Source organism: Thermobia domestica, chromosome 5 (assembly GCF_964235325.1).
Source record: "Thermobia domestica chromosome 5, izTheDome1.hap1.1, whole genome shotgun sequence".
Classification (NCBI taxonomy): domain Eukaryota; kingdom Metazoa; phylum Arthropoda; class Insecta; order Zygentoma; family Lepismatidae; genus Thermobia; species Thermobia domestica.
The window spans coordinates 46,994,845-47,019,525 of record NC_137458.1 but is presented as its reverse complement, the minus strand read 5'-3'; the positions used below and the strand labels follow the sequence as shown (position 1 = coordinate 47,019,525).

The 24,681-nt window shown below is 37.0% G+C and overlaps 1 protein-coding gene and 1 non-coding gene across 3 annotated transcripts in view; one reads left to right on the top strand and one right to left on the bottom strand.

Annotated features, from left to right (window-relative positions):
- The first annotated feature begins 5,572 nt into the window (after nt 1-5,572).
- The window catches only part of LOC145684648 (uncharacterized), a 123,946-nt gene continuing 104,837 nt past the window's right edge, over nt 5,573-24,681 (top strand). The window contains exon 1 of one of the 2 annotated variants that reach the window (XM_081757043.1): nt 5,573-5,707. The gene's annotated coding sequence lies outside the window, so the exon portion shown is untranslated. Of the gene's footprint in view, nt 5,708-5,881; nt 6,035-24,681 lie in introns of those variants that run through there. The other variant, XM_081757042.1, reaches the window with a different exon arrangement.
- Nucleotides 7,290-7,363, bottom strand: TRNAR-UCG (transfer RNA arginine (anticodon UCG)). The gene has a single exon. It is a non-coding gene; the product is annotated as a tRNA-Arg (tRNA).

Below are 24,681 nucleotides of genomic sequence, written 5' to 3'. Positions count from 1 at the left end.
TAAGTAATAACAGCCTCGTTAGACTCGTGAATTTTACAACATCCAAAAACCTTATCGTAAAGAGTACAAAATTCTTACATCGCGACTTTCATAAATACACATGGACCCCGCCAGATGGAAGAATACACAATCAAATTGATCACGTTTTAGTAGATAGAAGAAGACAGTCTAGCATATTTGATGTTCGGTCGTTCAGAGGACCTGACTGTAACACTGATCACTAACTGGTAGCAGCGATATTAAGAGAGAGGTTATCGTTGAATAAAGAAAATATTCAACACTTGAAAACGGAGAGGTTTAGTTTAAAGAAATTAGAGGAGAACCAAGCGAGAAGGGAACACAAGATTAAAGTTTTCGAATAGATTCTTGGTTTTAGGTTTTGAGATCACTAGTGTTGAGAATATTTGAGTTCAAATTAAGGATAGCATTAAATTTTCAACAAGAGAAGAAATGGGGCATGCGGAAATACGTAGTAAAAAAAAAAAAAAAAAACCATGGTTCAACCAGGAATGCACCAAACTAGCAGAGAAGGGGAAAAGGCGAAACAGCGTTGGCTGCAAAATCCAAACGATATAACTATACAAAATTTCGTTGACATCAGACGTGGAACTTCTAGAATTTTTAGAACAAAGAAACGTGCTTTTTGGAAGATAAAATTAAGAACTTGATGATAACAGTAAAAAAAAAAAAAAAAAAAAATCGGGATATCTACCAACACCATCAACGAATTCAAGAAAGGCTCAACATCTTGCTTATACTATATATTACAGAAAGCCGACGGAATAATTATCACTTATACAGATAGCGTCTTGAATAGATGGAAAGATTTCTTTGAATATTTGCTCTTAACACGCAGCCAAAAACTGGGGAAAGGGGAATACACATAGCAGAACCATATATTCCAGAGCCTTGCTGAACAAAAGTAGAAATCGCTATAAAGAAATTAAAGAAACACAAATCTCCGGATATATATATACGAAATTCTAGCTGAGTTAATTTTAGCTAGAGGGGAGAAATTGTGGAACAAGATGCACAAACTCATTCTCCTTATCTAGAACAAGGAAGAATTGCCACAAGAGTGGAAAGAATGAATCATGGTTCGAATTCATAAGAAAGGCGACAAAGTGGGTTGTAATAATTATCGAGGCATTTCTCTTCTGTCAACATTCTATAAAATCTTCTCAAACATTACGTTAGCAAGTTTGATTCCATACACAGATGAAATTATTGGAAATTATCAATGTGGATTTAGAGGAAACCGATCAACTATCGACCAGATATTTACCATTCGACAAATGCTCGAAGAGAAATGGGAATACAATACCTCCATACATCAATTATTTATTGATTTTACAAAGACTTAACATGTTATAAAAAGAGAAATATTGTACAATATTCTTGCAGAATTTGAATACCGAAAAAACTAGTTAGATTAATTAAGATGTGTTTAAAGATTAATTAAGACGCTCTGTGGAGGTCCCATGTTCACTCTGTCCTTACGCAAATTCACGGTGTAACTGAACTGTCATAACCAGGTAGTATGTTGGATATACCCACACCAATAACTGACCTTCGCCTTATCTCCATTTGCATTCAACTTACGGTGTGAGGGCCAATTGAACACAGACCTCCACAAAAAGCAACAGAACTTTCTTGGTTATCTTTATATACGATATATATATATATATTGTAAGGATCCCCACATCACGACAGAAGCGCATGTCAATACAACACGTGTTATTGATTATAAACAATGAAGCAGACGAGAAGTCAGCACGGAAGACACGAGGGAAGCCGAAAGAAGATGGTCCTCACGAAAGGACCCGAAGAGGACAAATAAAAGCGCAACCACCGAGGGACCTGGCATCAGTCGACCAACTGATAGCAACCTATCCTAAACCCTGGAGGCTGCTATGAAGCGAAGGGGTCATCCTAACCACAACTAATCCCTGGAGACTGCCATGAAGCTAAGGGGATCACCTTAAACAATACCATACCTCGCGAAGGCTGCTATGAGCTGAGGTTTCCTAGAACCGAATTCCTGAGAGCCCTGGAGGCTGCCATGAAGCTAAGGGGTTACCCGTACAAAACATTATAATCTACAAACCTTGGTCCTTATAGAGAAACTGTTATTAGAACTTTTGTAGACACAAAATACTTAATTTTGTAATAAAACTGGTGAAAGGATAAATCTCGCCCGGTCCATTATTTAGTCTCTACCCATAAAGTTATTGCAATATATATATATATATATATATATATATATATATATATATATATATATATATATATATATATATATATATATATATATAGGGTGCGGCACGTAAAACCGGCCCGTAAAGTGAACACATAAAATGAAATGAATGTAATGTATTGAATATGACTACTCACCTTCACAGCAGGTGCTGAAAGTGTCCTCCGCCCACTTCAACACACATGTGAGCACGATTGAGGAGATTCATATATACCCTTGTGTTGTAATGCTATTGGTGACATCCTGGATCCTGGTCTTGAGTTCTTCAATTGTGTGTGGATTTGTTTCGTATACTCTTCCCTTTAACAGTCCCCATAAGTAAAAGTCACACGTGGACAAGTCTGGTGACCGAGGAGGCCACAAGCCTTTGCTGATTGTCCTCTCTGGTGTAAACATCTCATGCGCAAGGGACAATGATGCAGCTGATGTGTGGCATGTTGCACCGTCCTGCTGAAAGTAACATAACTGACGCTCCTCTTCGGTCAAGTGTGAATAAAACTCCTCCAGGATTCCCATATACACATCACTGTTCACTGTCGTCTCAAAGAATATGGGCCCAATAACGCGTGTGGCGGAAATGGCACACCAAACACCAATCTTCTCATCATGCAAGGGTACCTGGTGGATTGCGTGTGGATTTTATGTCGACCAATACCGTTGTTTTGGGAATTTACGTACCCAGACAGGTGGAACCACGCCTCGTCACTCATGATGAGCATTAGTGGATCCAAGAAACCACTTGCAGCATTGCTCAATAGCCATGAACAGAAATGCACCCTCTTCTGCAGGTCAGGCTCCTTCAGTTCCTGCACAACACTTATCCGGTACGGTTTTAACTTCAGTTCCGTTAAAACACGTCTGCAACTTCTCTCACTCGCATGAACCTGTTGACTCAATCTCCTGGTTGACTTTCGAGGACTTCTTGTCATTATCTCCTCCACCTGCATCTTTAATCAGGTGTGCAGACAGATGGTCGTCTGTTCATGGGAGCATTTTGAATCGATCCTGTACACCTCCATTTTTCAATCAATTCCTGAATGGTGCTTTTTGCTGGCACAGAACGTCCTAGAAATTTCTCCCGAAACAAATTCTTTGTTTTCACAAAAGATCCAGTGAGAATGAACCCTTCAACAATGGCAACACGCTCGGGTATCGAATACGGCATTATCACACACTGACACTCACCCGGCTTAACACAACGAGGCCTTTTTCTCAACTGGTTTCGACAAGTTTCACTGGCTGCGGCTGCATGTGACTGCTGCAGGTCACGTAAGTCGACCCGATCTCGACACGCCATCTCTTGGTAGGAAGGTAGATTATTTAAGTGTTGCCAAAAACACAATATACCAGAATATTACGACGGGCCGGTTTTACGTGCCGCACCCTGTATATATATATATATATATATATATATATATATATATATATATATATATATATATATATATATATATATATACCATGCCTCCAATTTAGGTGAATCCTTAAACTGGGCACATTCTCAATTACCGAACGGAAACATGTATATATTATAGAAACTGCTTCACTCCTAAAGAAATGTTTAATTAATACTACTATATTTTTACAATACTAGTAGTATATGGTCAAAACACTTTCTTGATGTCTTTCAAATGAAATCTTTCAGTTTAAAGTCCCACGATTATGCCGTTAGGTTAAGGAGACGGATGACTAATGCAAGTAAATTAAGATGGAAGAATTGGTGGAATAAGAGTATGGGAGGAATGGAGAGTACCCCAGAATACTCATGGACACGATGTCCACCTCAAACTTACTGGCCCGGGATCGAATCAGGGACCCCATATACCAGAGACAAAAGCTCTACCATTGAGCCACCTCGGCCCCAAAACTTTTTAAATGTGTATATATATATTTATATATAAGAAGGGACCACTTTTATTGATCAGAATGTTCTATGGACCACTCTATTTTTGTTTCCTTCGAAAGAAAATTTATTACTAGAAACAAGGGTAGGATAGTCCGTAGAACATTCTCATTCATAAATAGTCCCTTCTTGAAAATTGAGAAACGCCACTGCAGTTCATATTTCAGTAACCTTTAGATCCACATATACTGGCCAATTTTCTTCTACAGCCGAGTTGGGCGAAGGTTCTTGGCCAAATTTTAGTTTCACAGTACATCTCGTTTTTATTGTAGGCCTATTATTATTATTTCTTAGAATGAAACAAAGTTTGTTGTACTTAAAATAGATGATTCTTTATGACCAGTGGCGTATTTACGATTTTGTTTCGGAGGGGGGCTTTGCTAATTTTCGGGGGGGCTTTGCCTGAAAATGTGAAAATTCTGCAATATATTCCATATACTTTACTATAGTAAGTAAGATTTCGGGGGGCTTAAGCCCGGAATCCCCCCTAAATACGCCACTGTTTTATGACTGACTACTTTTGTAGCTGGTGTCGCTCCAATAGGATAATAAATAAATAAATAAAAAATCGTACATCATTCTCAAAATCGCATAGTTTAATATTATGTACTTTTGAATTCTGTAGGCCTACTCCAGTAACTATATTCTGATGCCTAGTTCGGAGAATTGCATGGAATTGAAAGCCTTTATAGAACGTTAGAAAACCTTATTTAGCCTCGTTCAAATGATATTATTTCAAGATTTTCTTTGGTTTGTAATGACAAACGACCAAAATTTCGAAGTTTCTTGCAGTAGCGATTTGTATAGTTCTTTTCCCCAGGTGTAAAAGTGAAGGGAACGCAGGGGGACGCCGTCCCCTCACTTCCACAAAATATCTGTCGCGTCCCCCACTTTCTAAAAAATAATTACAATGGACAAAGATAGGCACGGGGCTCGGCGTGACGTCATGCGTCTCCTTATCTTTTCAGATCCACTTTTTTTTTACCCCTACTTTTCCCTAGTTCCTAGAAAAATAAAGAAAGCTAGAGAAGTTTGGGGGAGACATTACTCAAGAATCATATATCAAACAGGAGTCAGTGGCAGATCTACTCCGGGGCCGAGGAGATTTAGGCCCCACAGTTTTTTGAGTGACGAAAATAACTGAAGTATTATTTGTACATTTTTGAAAGTTTATAGCAAGCGTTGGTTTTTATTCTTTACTGGAAAGTTTTTGAAACCTTAGAAATTCCTAGTTCCTGTTAAGGAGGTGTGTAAACGGATTTCAAATTAAAATTATTTGCGTAAACTCATCTACGTATTCTGGCTTCCGCCCCTCTCCCAGCTTTTACCTTCTCGATCCGCCACTGACAGAAGTTGACAAGAATGATGGACTTTCGGTAAACGAATTCTTAAGTTGACACGTTGCTCAATTCTCCATGCTGGTCTTACAACCAGCGCGCGCCTTCTGTGCCGTGGTTGTATTCCCAATGGGAAAGCATTGAATACAATACGGATTGAAACCTTATGAGTTCCCACCGGAAATTGAACCTGGATCTCCCACGCTCAAGGTGCGTAAATGAACCGTGTAACTACGTGAAAACTCTAAAACGAGTTTTAAATAAATACTATTTATACCGTATGAATGCATTTATTTAGCTATATAAAAGATATATACTGCTTTTTTTCGGTCTTTTTTTAAACTCAAAACTAAGCTGTATACGAAAGAAAAGTTTCACAAAAATAGAACTTTAAAATCTTACAACTTGCTCCCTCTATCTCGCAGCTAACACTGTACTTACGTTAACTATCGTTTGGTAAGGAGTGATAAAAGTTGTAGTAGTGTGTGTGCGTAACACTTACTGTTTGTGACCTCGGGACAACTTCAGCGCAGCTCGGTAAGTTACGTACTCCTGTAAAGTCAAATATCTTTGTATCTAATTTTAATACAAGAATAGCATAACAATAAATGTAAAGTATAGAGAAGACACATTATGTGGTTAAATTTTACAATACACGATCCAGCTGCGCATCGATAAGAAGGACCTCTTTAAAAGGGTATAGTAGAGGAGGGTAGAATAGAGTAAGATAGGGATATGAACGGGTGGGTAAACTTTACAAGACACGCTTCAGATGCGCATCGATAAGTAGGGCCTTTTAAAAAGTATAGTAGAGTAGGGTAGGGTAGAGTAGAGTAAGATATAAATAAGTAGGGTAGGCGTTAGAAACAGGTTAGCTTAAGGTTAAGTAAGTTTTGACTCATTTTCATAAAATTAATAGAGTGTAATTTGTCGTTTCTGAGTGAGTATACCAGCTGGAGCGAGTGTTGTAAAGTTAACCCCGTTATATTTCTGTAATTCTATCTACTTTTTTTTTTTTTTTTTTTGTGTGTGTGTGTGTGTGTGAAGTAAAATATACGGATATAGTATACATGAAGCTGCATCAGTTTCCGAAGGAGCAGAACGCTCATACTTTTAGGGATTTCATTGAGTATGTACGAACCAGGGGCGTCATTTAGGGGGGCAGGGAGGGGCAATTGCCCCCCCTGAGTTTGATATTTATATAGACATTATCAAAAGAATAATGGTAAATATGTGAAAAACGAGAAATTTTACTTAAGGGTTCTTGCCCCCCCCAAGCAAAATCTGAAATGACGTTCCTGGTACGAACTTACAAAGGGGGTAACAAAGCGACTTTTATTTACTTATCGCCTGATACGAAAATAAAAAAGAACGTACCTGTACTTTATATGTGCATGTGTAGTGCCCTTGTACTTTATCTATGACTATGTGTGTGTGTGGGGGGGGGGGGATTTAACGCATATCGCATGGATACTTCTTACTATTTCACTACGTAGAAAATTTATGGTATTTCATGTAGAAGTGGTAATAGAACACAGAAGAAACGCAGATCAGGGGGTTCTCATGTATACTATTACCTTTTAGATTTCTGGGCTTTCGGCGTCTAAGGCCATTTAGCCCGTCACGATTTGAGGGATGAAGTCCCTCGGCGAGCACACTATCCGTGGAAAGGGAAGGAAGGAAGCGGCCTGGGACCTATAAGTTAGGTACCACCCTGGCATTTGCCTGGTGTGAATGAGGAAAACCCAGGGTGGCTGGCCTGAAAAAGCGTTGGACGCTTTTTCCGACCGAGTGCCCCCACCGGGAATCGAACCCAGGACCGCTCGCACCGAAGGCGAGAGCGTTAGCGACTACGCTACGCGGGGCCACAGGGTTAAGTATGAGTATTGTTGATGCTGACATAACGTCATCCCAATCAGGCAGTTGCTTGAATTAATAAGTAGCGAACTCCAATCTAAGAAGCTAGTACCAATTTCAATGGAAACTGGTGTACTGACCTTATATCATCAAGGGGCCGCGGTGGCACAATGGTAGGGCGTTCATCTCTGGTTCACCAAGTGGGCTTTGTGGTAGACAAACACCATTGCGTGGGTTTTCTCGGGGTTCTCACGATTCCTCCCACTTTATTCATTGCACCATTGCATTCATTTCCCATAATCATCGACTTCTTTAGCATAACCGTTGTAAACGTGGGACGTAAAAGTGAAAAATTTCTTATATCAAATCAAAAATCCTCCTGGCCTGACCATAACCGATTGTGGGCTGTCATCTCCGAGCTGATAGAGAATAGCGAAACTTCAGGAAATTATCGTAATTATGTTCAGCTTACATATTAAGGAATTGAATCTGGGGCTACATATAGATAAGAAACAAGTTTGTTAATGTTTGTCACTGATATTCGTGCCGAAATTAGTGAGAGTTTTTTTTTTTTTTTTTTTTGTGAAGAATTGTATGTTCGACGCATACTGATGATCACATTTAAAACGTCAAATCTCTCTCCCAGGGAGTGTCAAATGCGTAGTGGATAAAATGTTGTATGTAGCATTTTTCAAACAATGGTCCACTGATCACAAGTGAATCTCTAGGTATATACTTATAATCTTCTTAGATTGAACAGTGGTTCGAAAATAATAATAATAATAATAATAATAATAATAATAATAATAATAATAATAATAATAATAATAATAATAATAATAATATTTAAGTAAATTGTTTTTATACATTATACTTGATAATCTCAAACCAGTATAGATTATACAATTCAAATTCTAATAGGTTACGTAGAAGCGGAAGTGTTCCTCCTTCGCATGAGAAGAAAAATTAAATGAAGCCTTTCAGTTTTACGTCCCACGGTTATGTCGGCTAGACTAATGGAGACGGTGGTGATGAGAAATGAATGAAATGGTGAAGAAAGTGAGAGGAAACCGAAGAACTCCGAGAAAACCCACACACACGGTGTTTGTCCACCACAAAGCTCACTTGGCGCGAGCTAGGATCGAACCAAGGACCCCCTGCACCAGAGGCGATTTGCAATGGAAGAATGAAGTTCAATGAATACAAAGCGGGAAATCGCATATTATAGAAATTGCCTCCACGTCTCCTGTTAATTTTAATGAAGATTTCATATACCTAATTTCATGCTTCCAACTCAGATGAATTCTCAAGTTGGGCACATTCTGAATTACGAAAAGAAATTTGAATACTATAAAAATAATTGCTCCACTTCCCTACTACCTAAAAAAATAATTATTGTAATATGTGGTCAAAACATTTTATAAAATATATAAATTCTTAAATATGAGATAGAGCAGTGTTCCTCAATCATCTTTCAAGAAGGGGTCACTTTTATTGATCAGAATTTTCTACGAAAAATTTATCATTAGGGACAACAGTAGGGTGCATTGGCGTCTCTGGCATGTAAAATTTGGGGGGGGGGGGATCAAAGGAAATGATCTAACTGCTAGTGAGTATCTAAATAAATCAAATTAAAATATTGAATATTTCGTATTTCAAAATATTGGGGGGGACGCCGCCCCCCGCCAGAGACACCCATAGTAGGGTGGTCTATAGAACATTCCGTAAAAGTGGTGCCTTCTTGAAAGAAGTTTGAGAAATGCTACTCTAGTTCATATTTCAGAATTTAACCTTTATATGATCTGACAAATTTTCTCCTACACCCGAGTTGGACAAATGTTCTCGGCCAAAATTTAGTTTCACGGTACATTTCGCTTTTATTATAGGTCTATTACTGTTGTTTCTTAGAATTAAACTAAAAGATAGGGCTGCGGCTGCTCAGTGGTAGAGCGTTCACCTGTGGTGCGTGGGGTCCCTGATTCGACATTACAAGATTTTAGTGCCAAGTGGACTTTGTGATAGACAAGCACCGTGTGCGTGGGTTTTCTCGGGGTTTTCCTGTTTCCTCCCACTTTATTCATTCCACCATTGCATTCGTTTTTCATCATCACTGTCCCCTTTAGCCTAGCAGGCATAAACGTGGGACGTAAAACAAAGATTTCATTTCATTTCTTAGAATAAAAGAGTTTGTTTTACGAGATTACTTAAGATTATTTTTGTAGCTGGGGTCGCTCCAATAGGGTAAAAAAATAAATAAATAAATAAAATTCGTAGACATTCTTCTCAAAATCGCATGGTTCAACATTATGAACTTTTGAACTCTATACTTCAGTAAATACATTGTGATGTTCGCAGAACTGCATGAAATTGCAACGCTTTTATTTACAAAACGTTGGACAAAATGACTGCGACTCGTTCAAATTATCTGATATTCATGATTTTCATTGGTTTGTAATTGTGAACAACCAAAATTACGATTTCTTTTTGCATTAACGATTTGGATAGTTCATCTTAGTTCCTAGAAGGGGGCACGGTAGCTCAGTGGTAGAGCGCTTACCTCTGGTGCGTGGGGACCCGGGTTCGATCCCAGCTCCCGCCAAGTGAACTTTGTGGTGGACAAACACCGTGTGTGTGGGCTTTCTCGGGGTTCTCCCACTTTCTTCATTCCACCATTTCATTTATTACTCATCATCACCGTCTCCTTCAGCCTAGCCGACATAACCGTGGGACGTAAAACTCAAAGATTTCATTTCATTTCATTTTTTCATTTCAAGATTTTAGTTCCTAGAGACAAAAAGAAAAGAAGCTACAAAATTTTGGGGGAGCATTACTCAAATGAAGTTCTGGAGATGGCTACACAGCTCTCTTCATCTCTTACAATGAACCTTACTAGTGTAATGACTAGCTCGCGCTTTGGTGTCTTGGTTCTTTCCCCAATGAGGAAAGCATTGAATATATTAACGGATGTTTGGAGTCCATGCCACCTTAAACCGTAGATCCATGCCTTTTGGTGCTGAAAAGCGAAGCTAAACTTCAAAGAACAGCACCATAGCTTCTATCAGGGAGTTACTTAGGGATTAGTTGAAAAATTGACAAAATACTTGGATATTTGAGGATACACAACATTCCATTCCACGCTAATTTGGCTTCTGAGAAGCAGGTTGGAGTCCAATTACTAATTTAAAAAATAGTTATGGACACTCTCTACAGTAGTATGAAAAAACCTTAAAAACTGCATTTATTACACTTTAGCATTACAATAATAAGTTGAAGCTCGATGTTTTTATTTTTTTTGGTAATTATGCAGCATTGTTTATTACATATCTATTTTTAAAAATATTATTGATAACATTACAACACTTTTGGGTCACTATTAGCGGCATGTTTGTCACTGTTAAGAGGGATAGATACCTAGGTACAATCTACTTCTTAGCAGTGCATATTTTTCAAATGACTACATATATAAATAATTAGAACTATTACAGGAGAATAAAACAATTAATTGCATCAGACTGACAATGCAAGACAGGCTTTTTAGAGCCATAACAATTCTTTTTTTTTTCGAAAACTACGCATGAGAATATTATTTTGTTTAGCTCGATGCGACTTATCGTTTGTCTCATATTTGATCAATATTGTTTAAAAAGATAATTAGTAAAAATTTTCGGTGATTTATCTTATTAACCGTACCATACATTGCTGTCTTTATAGTGTCTCAGTGAGAAGCCTGATTAGTGCATATTCCAGTATTCGTTTCATGTTAATAACGGCACTAGGGCGTGGTTATTATACAATATCAATTGTTAGGTTTAGAAAACATAACTTATCTTGATTTTCTCGAAAACTACGCATCAAAATTTACAATCACCATATCATTTTCTTAATCTCAATGATACTTATCGGGGACCACGGTGACTCTGTGGTAGAGCTCTTACCTTTGGTGTGTGTGGGGTTCCTGGTTCGACCCCCGGCCAAGTAAGTTTGTGGTGGACAGCATCGTGTCCGTTGGTTTTCTCGGGTATTCCCGTTCCCTTCCACATTCTCATTCCACCAATTTTTCCATCATCATTCACTTGCCTTAATAATCGTCTCCCTCCGTCTAAAAGACATAAACGTTGGACGTTAAATTGAAATATTTTATTTCATTTCATTTTCAATTAGACCTATAGATTGGTAGTTGTATAGGGCTTCCAACAGGACCGGATCCAGGATTATCTGGGGGGCACCAAATAACTGCAAGTACATTTGAATTAAATTTGAGTTTTGTAAATGCCTTTAGGCATCTGTGTTGCGAATGAGGAAATAAATACCCTGGAAATGCTCTTTGATGAATTCTTTTCCTTCAACCTTCAGAAAATTGACTTAAACTATTGATTTTGCAAAACTCACTGCTAGATTCTCACTTTAGGTAGTGTATATTTACAACGAAGTGTGTAGGAGGGTGCACGTGCACCTTTGCAACCCCTTAAATCTGGCCCTGGCTTCCAAGCCTCCTGATTTAGCCAGGATAATCCTGGATTTACTTTATTTTCTTCCGTCAAGAATTATTCTGAACTCCAAATGTCTCGCTTTTTCTCCAGTACAAAAGATTATATTATTCGTGCAATATTAAAAAAAAAAAAAAAAAAAAAAAAAGATGGACGCCGCTTTTATTAGTCATCGATACTCAATTATTAAGATTAATCTATTCCCTCAGTCACTTTTGGCGACTGTTATTTAATTTCGACATTTCAAACTAAGTGCATAATTATGACTACCGTAAATTTGTATAGATTGGAAATTCGGGAGTTTGGAAGTAGATTTCTGGGCTTTCAGCATCTGTGGCCATGTTGGCGTGTCACATATGAGAGATGGCGTCCCTTGGTGTTCACACTACGAGGGGAATTTGGGAGGAAGAATAGAATGGGAAAGGAAAGAAACGGTTTAGATACATCACAGAAGACTGATACCTACAGTAGAAATTGAGTCATTCTGACCCTCAACAGGAATTACTTCTTTTGATCCAATACGCTCCCCTACTTAATACCGCCGTTTTACTAGCATTAGGACCTACGCCACCATACACCCACCATAGCCTCATAGAATGTACCATTCCGATATTTGTCTGGTATGAATGAGATAGCTGGCCTGAAAAAGCTGTTACACTTTAAGTGTGTCTCAACTGGGAATCAAACCCGGGACACCTCACACCAAAGGCTAGAGCGTTAGCAAGTACGCTACGCGAGGCCACATATATTTTCAGAGGATGTCCTGGCGTTTGTCTGAAAACCTGAGAGCCCTATGTCTTATCTTTAGACAAAAGTTTTTCTGTATATGCTAATACTTTATGAATTTAAAAGAAAAACTAATATTTACACTGAAGCAGGCCCGTGCTGGGATACTAATGAGGGCGGTGGACAAGTCTACTAAAAGGGCGTCCATACAAACGGGGAAAGATATATATATATGAAAGAAAGTATGGATGTCAGGGGAAAACTTTTTAGTTTCTGTAATAACATTTCTGTCAAACAAAAAGAAGCTAACTTCTATGACCTATGGATACAGGAGGTTAGCGTGCTGCGTTTACAAAAGCTCTCCATTGATTTCTGTCCTTAGCTAACTGGACCCAGTTTCTATTTTATTCCAATCTCTGCGAGAGCCATTTTAATATTGTCCTTCCATCTGGGCCTCGGTCTTCCTTATGGTCGTTTTCTTATTTGGATTTCCAGTTAGAACTTTGAAAGAGTTTCTAATTTCTTTCATTCAAGCTACATGACCTGCTCATTTGAGTCTCATAGACTTGATGACCCTAAAAGTGTTTGGTAAACGTATAAATTATGCACTTCCTCGTTATGAAGTTTCCGCCATTCCCCATTCGCGTTCCTCTTGGAGTCCGAATATTGGTCTATGAATCATGTTTTCAAATACTTTGTCTGCGATTTTCCCTCAGAGGCAGTGACCATGTTTCGCAACCATATAGCACAACAGGTATGATTATCGTTTTATATTTTAAGCATCAAATTCCTCAACACAATTCGCGACAACAAAAGATTTTTAACTGAATAATAATATGAAAACCCTGCTTTCAGTTGACATAAAATTCCTTAGTAATTATGGTTTTGGTCTGTTAATAATCATCCTAGATTTTTGAAAGTATCCACTTTGTCGAAATTAAATATTATTTGGTATTTTAACGTATCCACAAAATGCAGTATTACGATCCCGAAAAACTTCCATGTATTTAGTTTTCTCTGCATTTACTTCTAAGTCCATATCCCTGCAAGCGTTAATTAAGATTTCTGCATTCCTTTCTATTGTTCTATCATCGCTTATTAAATTTTCATCATCAGCATACGCCATAACCTGGTAAATACAATTCAGCTGTATGCCTTGATTGCTGTCTTTGAATTTCTTTATAGTGTTCTCCAGAACAAGGTTAAATAATAATGGCGTATCTTCTTGTTTCAGGCCATTCTCAACGTGAAAGCTCGTGAACAAAAATTTGACGTTGAGAATGGATTTATTTAAGCATTATTAACCTACCTTTTTCGGTATTTCAAATTCTGTAAGCATGTTTGCAATGTTTCCCTCCTACCCGAGTCTAAATCAATAACTGATGTGTCAGGATATTGTATTTCCATTTCTTTTCAAGTATTAATCGAATGGTAAATATCTGGTTGATAGTTGATCAATTTTATCTAAGTCCACTCTGATAGTCTCCAATAATTTCATCTGCGTATGGAGTAAATCTTGCTAATAGAATGTTTAAGAGGATTTATTGGATGTTGACAGAAGAGAAACGCCTCAAATTACTACAATCAGTTTTGTCGCCTTTCTTGTGAATTGGAACAATGATTGATTCTTTCAACTCTTGCGGCAATTCTTCCTTGTTCCAGATAAGGAGAATGAGTTTGTATATCTTGCTCTACAATTTTTCCCCTCCAGCTAAAATTAAGTCAGCCAGAATTTTGTCTACACCCGGAGATGTGTGTTTCTTCATTTTTTTAAATAGCGATTTATATTTCTGTCTTGTTAGGTTCTGGAATATGCGGTTATGCGTGTACATTTCACTTTCTCCACGAACATTAGTTTTTGGCTATGTGTTAAGCAAATCGTTTAAGAAATCTTCCCATCTCTTTAAGATGCTATTCTGATCAGTGAGAACTGTTCCGTTGACTTTCTTTAATATTTAAGCACGAGGTTGATAGCCTTTCTTAAGTTCGATTATGCATTTATACATGTCCCAAATGTTTTTGTTTTTACTATTATCTTCAAGTTAATTAATTTAATCTTTCAAAAAATCGTGTTTCTTTGTTCTAAAAGTTTTGGAAGTTTTCCGCCGGATAACAATGACATTTTATGGTGTGTTCCTACGTATTTCTGTGTACCTCAATATTTCTTTTGCTGAAATCTTAATGTTATCTCTAATGTCAACCGAGTATCCTGAACACTAGTGCACTCCGAACCTTCTAAAACCGAGAGTCTATTCGACAATTCAATCTGGTTCCGCTCTCACCTGACTCTCCTCTAATTTCTTTAAATTAAACTGCCCCGTTTCCAGATGTTGAATATTTCCTTTATTCAACGATAGTCTCTCACTTATCGCTGCTACCACAATCAGCTCCTGTGAACGACCGAACATCAGTTGTGCTAGATTGTTTTCCTCTGTCTATTAAAATGTGATCAGTTTGATTATGTTTTTTTTTTTTTTTTTTTTTTTCATCTGATGAAGTTCAAGTATATTTATGAATGTCACGATGTGGGAATTCTGTAATCTTCACGATAAAGTTTCTGGATGTTGTAAAGTTCACGAGTCTAATGTCGTTATCACAACCTTTCTTATGCAGACAATTATTCCTTATAATCGGTTTGAAAATACCCTCTCGTCCTACCTTGCATTGAAATCGCCTAACAGAATCTTCTGGTAAACGGCTCCTGAACGGGACGTGTTATCCATGATCTTCAAATACACTCTCAATAATTAGTCAGGTTTCTAGCTCAGCAAGCCACTATCGCACTTCACATCTCTCAACAACTGGCGTTTCATGGTTGAATAACTTTCTCTTTTTCCTGAAATCAGAATTGCGACCTCCTCTCTTAAGATAAACATTTTTAAATCTAAATATTTAACAGAATAAGGAGATATCACTAATAAGTTTAATTTCGAGAGTACACTAAGTAATACGAAGTACATCGTACATAATCTTATTATTAACTTCTTTGTAATGATAGGAGACAAGATTTGAAACTTAAGGCTTTTATAAGATTCAGGAGTAGAAAAAAGTTAACTCTTGCGAGTGACATTTTTCTGGACTATCTTCTCAAACGTGAATGAGTTTTATCAAAAACAACTCAGGTGATTCTGCTTATATTTCATAAATAAATATTTAAATCCAATATGCTGCAACATGGATGCTTTTCGAAGCTTAAAAAGTTTTCGTGCGCATATTGCGGAACAAGGATTAAAAGAATTTCTTCTGCAATGGAATTTCGTCAATGCCCAAAAGATATCGTATGTGCAATTTGCATGGGAAATAGTAAAATTTCTAAAGACGGGGATGGTAGGTACAACAGAAAATACTTTATATAATTTTTGAGGGGAAAAAGAGTTTATGTTGTATAATTGTGTTTTAATACTTTCAGTTACGGGTTTACATCAGTGTTGTAGTTAAGGGCACACGGTGCTATACTCCGTACACCTTCTGCTTAATCTTGGTCGCTAGAGTATACCTTACCTTCTGCTTCAAGGCATGTAATACTTAAACGGCGTGACAAACATCTTGTCATTTGAAGGCGGCGCTCCAAGTTCCCTTTAAATGCTGTCAGCAAATGAGAGACCAGCGGTATTGCCACGTTTATTTTGTACACATCCACGTCTATCCCCTGTCACCTGATCGCGCTTTATTTTGTCTGTTTAGCCATAGCCACACCCCTTTACCACTTGGCAACGTCGCGCTAGAGCTTGCGTTTTATTCGTTTAGCTGAAATGCCAAGATATTTGTAACAGGCTTTAGTTTTGTGTTCCATTTATTTTTATTTACTTACTTCTGAAAACCAAAATCTTGTTAAATCTTGCTTTTTAAATAAGTTACGGATACTTTTAATATACAACTTTGGACATTATAGAACCTGTTAACAGAAAATCATTGCCTGTCTTAATGATTTATAGAGGAGGAATTAAATTTGGTCAAAATTTTCTTTATTTCTTTGGTATATCGGATGCGATTTTCTCTATTATTTGTTGCAGTTGGTTCGTGCTGGGTTCCTATCCCATTTATATGGAATATTTACAGTATCTAAGAAACATCAGCTCGAAAATAGCATAAAATGTTTTTAGACTATAAAACAGTAGAAAATCAGCCCTTATATTTTAGTTGCGTACACATTTCTTCATTAAAATAAAATAATTTTAAAAATAATTTAATACATTATTATTATATACATTGGAAGCACAAAACCGTTTTTTTTTTTTTTTTAATAATCCCAGTCGTTTGTCAGCGGCGGCCATTTTTGTTAAGCAGAGTGAGCCAATTTTTGACTGCAAACAATGTAAACCTGAATACCTTATGTAAGGGTTGGATTATTCAAAATCATTACAACGCCGTTTTCTTCAGCAGATTCCATTCTTTAATTTTGTCTATTAGCATGAAAAGCCTTAATTGAAACTTCATAGCTGTGAAAATTGCTTCCTAAATATGGTATCGATTTTTTTTTTAAATCTACATTTTAGAGCTAAAGTTTATCATGAAGGGGTTAAATATCAAAATTGATTTTTTTTTTACTATAATTACATATGGTACTATACTCACTATAGCAAGAGTAACAATAATAAAAGTGCATGTTTCAGTTATGACTTTTAAAATTTGAAATTCTGTAATTTGTACTGTCGATGTATATAGAAGTAGTATATAAAACATGATAGAAATTAATAATGGTCAAGCAACAAAAATAATATTGTTTTTGGTTCACTTCATATGGATTGATCCGTAGGCTAGTTATGACAATAATGATTCATTGACGTATGCCTGCCCAAATTCTAGAGTATCGTATATGTATGCAGCATATATGCAATGTAATGTGTATAGCCTACAGTAATGCATATATTGTAGAACATTTAGTTACATTTATAATTGTATATTTATTTCTAGGAAAGGAACTTCTATAGCGATGTACTAGGAATAATTGTAGGCGAAAGTCATCGCTTCGAAAATGGACAATTTTCTCAATTGCACGTGTGAAGGTCCAGCTACTTTTGGAAGTTGTAGTGGCTTCGATTTTACGCTATCCGTCGTCTGTGATCATGAAATAAACTGGGCTTGGTGCAAAAAGTGTATATAAGATTCTTAACGAATTGAGAGAGCTGCTTGCTGTGTGGCTCATTGAAAACAGCGAAAAAATAGGAGCTGGTCATGTGGTTGAAATAGACGAAAGTGCCTTTGGTAAAAGGAAATATAATAGAGGACGTTTAATGCACACTCGTTGGGTTATAGGTGGAATCGACAGGGAGACATGACGGACTTTCATGGTATTAGTAGAGAGAAGAGATGCTGCAACCAGTGGCGGATCCACGGAGGGTGATCGGGGCAATCGCACCCCCCCCAGAAGAGGAAACTTTCTTATTTTATATATACAAATAAAACCCATTCCAAAGTTTGAAGCTCTTAAAAGTAGCTCTAAGTAGCAGTATGACAATCTACCGCCCCCTCCCAGAAGTCGGTCCTGGTTCCGCCCCTGACTGCAACACTAGAAAATGTTATTCTAAATAATGTCGAGCAAGGATCCACCATTAGAACCGATTGTTGGCGTGGTTACACTAATTTAAAAAATCTAATCTATACTCATGACACAATTAACCACAGTATAAATTTCGTGACTCCACAAAATAACCACATTCAATACACAAAATATAGAGAGTTTCTGGGCTAAAGTGAAGCGCGACATTAGACAGTGAGTGGGAAGAATGAGTGTTTCGAGACTAGAAACATACCTAGCGGAGTACGTATGGCAAAACAAGTTTACAACAAATGAAGAATTGTTTGCTGATTTTTTACGAGCTGTGGGTTACTTTTATAGGCAGTAAAAATACACATTACATGAAAACTGAAATATTTTTTATCTCCGTTTAGTCTTCGTTTAAACGAAACTTATAACTGACAAAGGGCACTTGCTATTTAGTTAATGAAGTGAATGATGACAAATAGAAGTATATTTCCCCTGCAATTTTTTAACTTTTAAGCACGCCAATGTAATGGTAATAATTTATACACTACCATTACACTGCCAGTCCTAAGCCTGGAAAAAGTGTGAAGGGAAGTTGACATTGCGCCTCGAGGTTGTAGCCTACTTAGTAGGACCTACTAGCAGACAGGCATATAATTCATCGTGACATTTTATAAATGTCAATATCGCATGTCATAAATTCTTGTGGATATTCTAACCAGCAGTATTTTGCCTAGGATGTGCTAACACACTAAATAATCTCTTGAAGAAACATCCAAATTTAAGGTTCCTGTGAACTCCCCCTTGTCCGAGCACTTCGCCTTTTCGCCACCAGATGCTCACTTTTTCATTTAGCAATCACTGCTGGTACCTCTACTGGGAAGAACTGAAAGATCGTACCGCTCAGTTTGAATGTGTCCAGGATATCCACACTTGAAGTGGGCGGGGAGAGGAATCCAACAGTTTTTTTTTTTCGTGCACCTGCAGTCAGTCAGAGTCTATTTATACAAGCCGTGTTGTTCAGCCGCAGGGCAAAACCTCAACCATTGATGAGTAACATAAATCTTTTCTTTTTGCAGGTAGGAATAGAGTTTTGTACGAAAAACGGGAATTAGGTTGCAGAGAACGTCATTCACATCGCCTTGACAAATTATCTTTCGTACGTTTATCACATGAAACTCTTTTCTTTTTTTGATTATTACCAGAATATGAGATAAAAAGAACCTAAATGGTTCTTTGTATACAGAAAACAGACAAACAATACTAATATTTTCTTACATATCAGTATTATATGATTTTTTTTCTGAAGTGTATGATGCATGAAAAATGGACAAAATGAATTTTGACTTTTCTATTTGTCTCTATCCTTCTGAGTAGAGAGAATGATGTGTCGCAACTAAAGGGCCTGCAGGGCCCGCAACATTGAGAGGCCCAGAACAGAAAGTGGCCCATTTCAGTTTCGAAGTTAAACTTTATAATGTTAAGATGTTAAAAATTATGTGATGTTCCAACTATATCTCATTTTTACCTATGAAGACGGTAACACCTGAGCGATTATTTAGTAAATTAAATGCCAACAAAACTTTTACTGACCAGCGAAAACATTATGACCACTCGCTACTTTTTGAACGAAATCATCGGGCTGAGATAAGAGCTACAAGGCATAACACAACCGCGTGCCAAACACGACAAGAATCTCACTCGATTAGTCAGTGTGATGCTTGTGCCTTGAATGGGGAAGGACGACGATATATCAGGGTGACTAAGTGGCTGGGAGCTTCATTTCGGAAACAACGCGACTTGTCGAGTTTTCGCGATCTGCCGTGCTTATGTATTTCAAAGATGGGAAAAGAACAGTGAAACCAGCATCGAACCAAACAACAAAAAGTGGGACGACCACACCTCATTAAAAATGTCGGATGTCGTAGACTCTCGAATTTGGTATAGCAAAATAGACGAAAACTATAGCACAATATAATAATAATAATAATAATAATAATAATAATAATAATAATAATAATAATAATAATAATAATAATAATAATAATAATAATAATAATAATAATGTGCATTTTTTTGCATATGAGCAAGTTGTGACTCACTAGAAAGAACATAGAAAGTCAAAACTGTTCTCTGTAAATTTTACGTGACTCATGAATGTGGAAAGAGGGGGTCCGCTTAACATTTTTGCGGGGAGGCCCATTCGTCCTTACTTACGCTACTGAGAGAATGTAAGGTAAAATAATAACACCAATACATATATATATATATATATATATATATATATATATATATATATATATATATATATATATATATATAGATAGATAGATAGATAGATAGATAGATAGATAGATAGATAAATAGATAGATAGATAGATAGATAGATAATCCTGGCGCAACAGTCCCTTGTGATCTGAGCCTGCAGCGGGCTTATGTTAGTAGTAAGCACAACCACACCCAACGTCGCCGGCTGTCTAGATTGAAGTCAGCTATCTTTTAGTTTCCCAACTTTTCTCTCGATATTTGGTCAACACAGAAATGTTTGAGTGCCACACCGGGAATTAATCCCTGGACGATGCACACCGTATCACTTTCGCTAATCATTTGGTAAAATTCAGGTTAGGGTGGTACTGAATTAATTTTGGAATATGCCATTTCTCATAAGGTAAAGTTCAAAAGTATTGTGACATAATTAAAAAGCTCATTATCAACCACGTATTCTTGCCTCTAATATCTCTAAAAGTTTTCGAGTTATGTGTCAAAAATGGTTGAAACACTTGAAGTTAGTTTAGTAACTTGAAGAAGATAGTGAACTTATACATACATGATTAGAATTGCTCCAATTTTTATTTTTATTCTTCTTTCTCGTAAAGAAATACAAAATCATAATTTCAACCATTTTGGTACATTTTTCATAATTTGAAGCGCGAACAGCCGGTTTCTTTCCTTACGTTTTGAACTTGGGATTTATATTCTCCTTGTTACTTATCGTGAAAGTCATATAATAACATGGGTCACAAAGTTAGAATATCTTATGCGACAGAGGTAATGACAATTTTTGTCATTTCATCTCTCAAGATCTGTTAAATTTGACATTTATTGAATGATATCGGTTTTATAATACGAATAAATTTTTCGCAATAAGGTGCGTATAGTGGTCGTAAGAAATGACAAAAGCTACCACTGACCTTTATAGTTTGACTCATGCTTTTTCGATCATGGTATTCCTCTTAAATTTTGCAAAGGACAGTATCATTTTAATTATCTTAACCTAATTTCCTAAAGCATCTCATTCGTACGCTAAAAGAAAGATTTCTATTTTTTATGTATAAGAATTCAGGGGATGCAAATTTATTCAAAATTCCTTTACAACTAAAGCCGCCTAAACAGATATTCCTTCGAGATTTCTGTATTTTGAAAACAATTCACGATTTCAGTTCTTTGTATTTACTTGTTTCCATGTTTATTTATATCAATACTGTATGATCAGTTCCCAGAATTATTTTAGTTCCCCGGTAAATCCATTTATAACAAGCTCCAAATACTGCTACAATTTTAATGTGGTTTCAGGAGAATCTGCATATCTCATCCTTTTGTTACTCTCTATACATTCATCTACTACGTAAACAAACATCAGTGAAAGAAAGAGGCTGAGAGCTAACATGTGCTCCGTGAGGAACGTTGTCATACCTTGCACTGATATATCTAGAGAGTCTAGTGTTGCCACGAGACGAAACGAGACAAGACGAGACTTCTGGCTGTGTCGTCTCGTCTAGAAAAGATGTGTCCGCCTCGTCTCGTATCGAATGGTTCTGTCTCGTCTCGTGGCAACACCAGAAAGGCTGAGGCCCACAAAAGAGCTGTTAAATCAAGTGGTTAAAATTGTAACTTTTAACCTAGTTTGGTTAACAGAGCACAAACACAAAACACGACTGCAATCCTCCAGCAACGACTGCTTAGTTTCGACTGAACCCGTAATTACTTCGATAGGAACATTTGTCAATACCGTCAGTACAGACGAAAGGCAAGATTTCCCCATTTATTCTGATATCCTTTTTTCAGAACCCCTGGCGCCACTTCAACAAATAAGGAGGCCTATGTAACTTTAACATTTAAAAAATGGTTTATCTTCGAATAACAGCATAAAAGGATAAAAAAGATAAATTTAAATTTTATTGTCAAATCAGAATCTTTTTTGAAACTCAGTGTCGAGAAAGGCTGACACGTTTCTGTCTTGGTTCGGAACGAGAAAGACCATGAAACAATAGTTAGTTACTGATAAAATTGCCACTTCTACGCATACTTGTACTTCTATTAAAGGATTTTTATACGTAGATATCTCCACCAGCCCCCGGAATAAAATCTTCTGAAACACTGATCTCAATGAACGCTTTACATTGTATTTGAATCTGGAGCACTCTCACAAAATAATTAAACTTGAATCGATTGAAAAATGGAAGTGAAAGCTGTTTGTAAGAATCATTTTTAAAAAGTGCTTTAGGTATCCCCTGTTCTTTGTAGGGTTTGAAACGTTGAATCATTTGGATCATTTGAAATAATAAAAGATGGTATACATTTCGAAGGCAAATAATTTATTCCGAGTTAATAAATTTTTAAGCAAATTCAGAAACTGTGTTTGTATTTTTCGAGACACGAGACAAGACGTTTTACGAAACGTTTCGTATTGTATCGTGTCTCGCTTCAAAGAGTCCTGTCTCGTCTCGTTGCAACACTAAGAGAGTCTTACGCATTATCTTTCCAAGAAAATGAGCTAGAAACTTGAAAAGCACATTCAGTCAATTGTTATCATAGAACATACTATGGGCATAGCCGCTGATGTGTAGAAGGTGACACAGGCGGAATTTGTTTTTGGCGAGTTGGAGCCGTGGGGCTCTATTATTTGGATTGGAAACATTGGTTCAAAAATATTTTACATTTAGCATACATACATATACACATATCATACGCACACACACACACATACGTACATGTGTGTTACATATACTTTAATTAATGTGTGGATCTAAGGACAAGGTCCGGTTCGCCCACCCAAAAACCGCCTCTGGGAGGTGGATTGGAAGCGCACCCCTGAAACATAGAATTATGCTAATCGTAATCTTCTGAGATAGACTACCCCCGAGGAATAAGTAAATAAATAAAAATAGTTTATTAATGTTTATCTTCCGTATACGATTAATTGAAAAATTTTAGTGTCTCAACAATGAGAGCCATATACAGGTGATTCTGCGTTCCTGGCGGAACTTCCCTAGTTGCGGACAAAATTTCATACTATAAACTCTTTTCGGCTCTCTCCCTCACGGTAGTTTTTTTTTTTTAAATCGATTATCTACTCCCTTGGAGTAACTGTTGCTCTGTATTTTCACGGGCTTGCAACCGTCAGAATGAATATCTTGGCTGCCTTCCCAGCTACCCAATCAGCATGCAATAGATACATGCAATAACAATCAAATCCCACACAAACTACTCTACCCATCAAATATTTTAACATGGAAAGTTCTTTTACGCAACGTATTTCGTTTGTTTAAAATGGAATAGACCTAAATACATCTTTTTTTTAATGTTCTTCTGGAGATTCGATAGCGAGACCGCTCACATCAAAAAATGAGAGAATTAGTGCTCTGACAATCTGGTAGAAATACAACATGCCATATGTACATTACTGTGATTACATTGCTATTTATTCAATGATTATTTTGCTTAGAGTTTTCTTACTCTCCAGGGTACTCTTCAAGGATATACAATTACTCTTCACTTATGTCGCGAAAAAATATTCAGCTTGCAAATTTATTTCGAGAACTTCTCATTCCCTAATACATGTTTATACTCTCAATTTGTGCGTACAACCGACAAACTTACACACAATCTCAACAGAGTTCAAATGTGAGGTGTCTGCTGTGAAACAAAGGTCAGTTATATGGGAGGGGATTTTAGAGTGCAGCTCTAGGAACACTGTGGGCTTTTAGAGTGTAATTCTAGGAACGCTGTAGGGGGCCATCCCGCTCCACCTGAGACAAAAAAAAAAAAAAAAAAAAAAGAATGAAAAGAAATCTGGTGGTTACAAAGCAGGCACAACAAAGTTCTGAATGAAATATGTTAATTTTTTTGCACTATTCCATTTTCCGAACAATAACATTTACCGATGACTTGTTAGCCCCTCCACCACAGCCACCATGAAAACAAATTCAATCGGAATTTGGCCAGCTCGTTTGATCACGAATAATTATCGTTTGATCCCAAGCATAATGACGTATTACACACAATTTGCCTAGGGCTTGTTAGCCCTTGATAATCGGCATGTACCATTCCATAGACATTTCAATCGTAAATAGGTAAGCAAAGTTTCGTTAGTTTCTGGTAGAAAGTGTGACAGATAAAGTTGATTGTTTATTTAACAATGGTGGCCTCTAACAATGAAACTAACAACAACAACTGAAATCGACAAGTACCATTTCATAGATAACTCAGTGGTAATCCGATGGGTGTGCCAAGTTTGGTCAGTTTCTGGTACAAAATATAGCAAAGTTGATTCTTTGTTTACCGACGGTGGCCTTCAACAATGAAACTAACAACAATATGTGGAATCAACACGTACTATTTCCTAGATA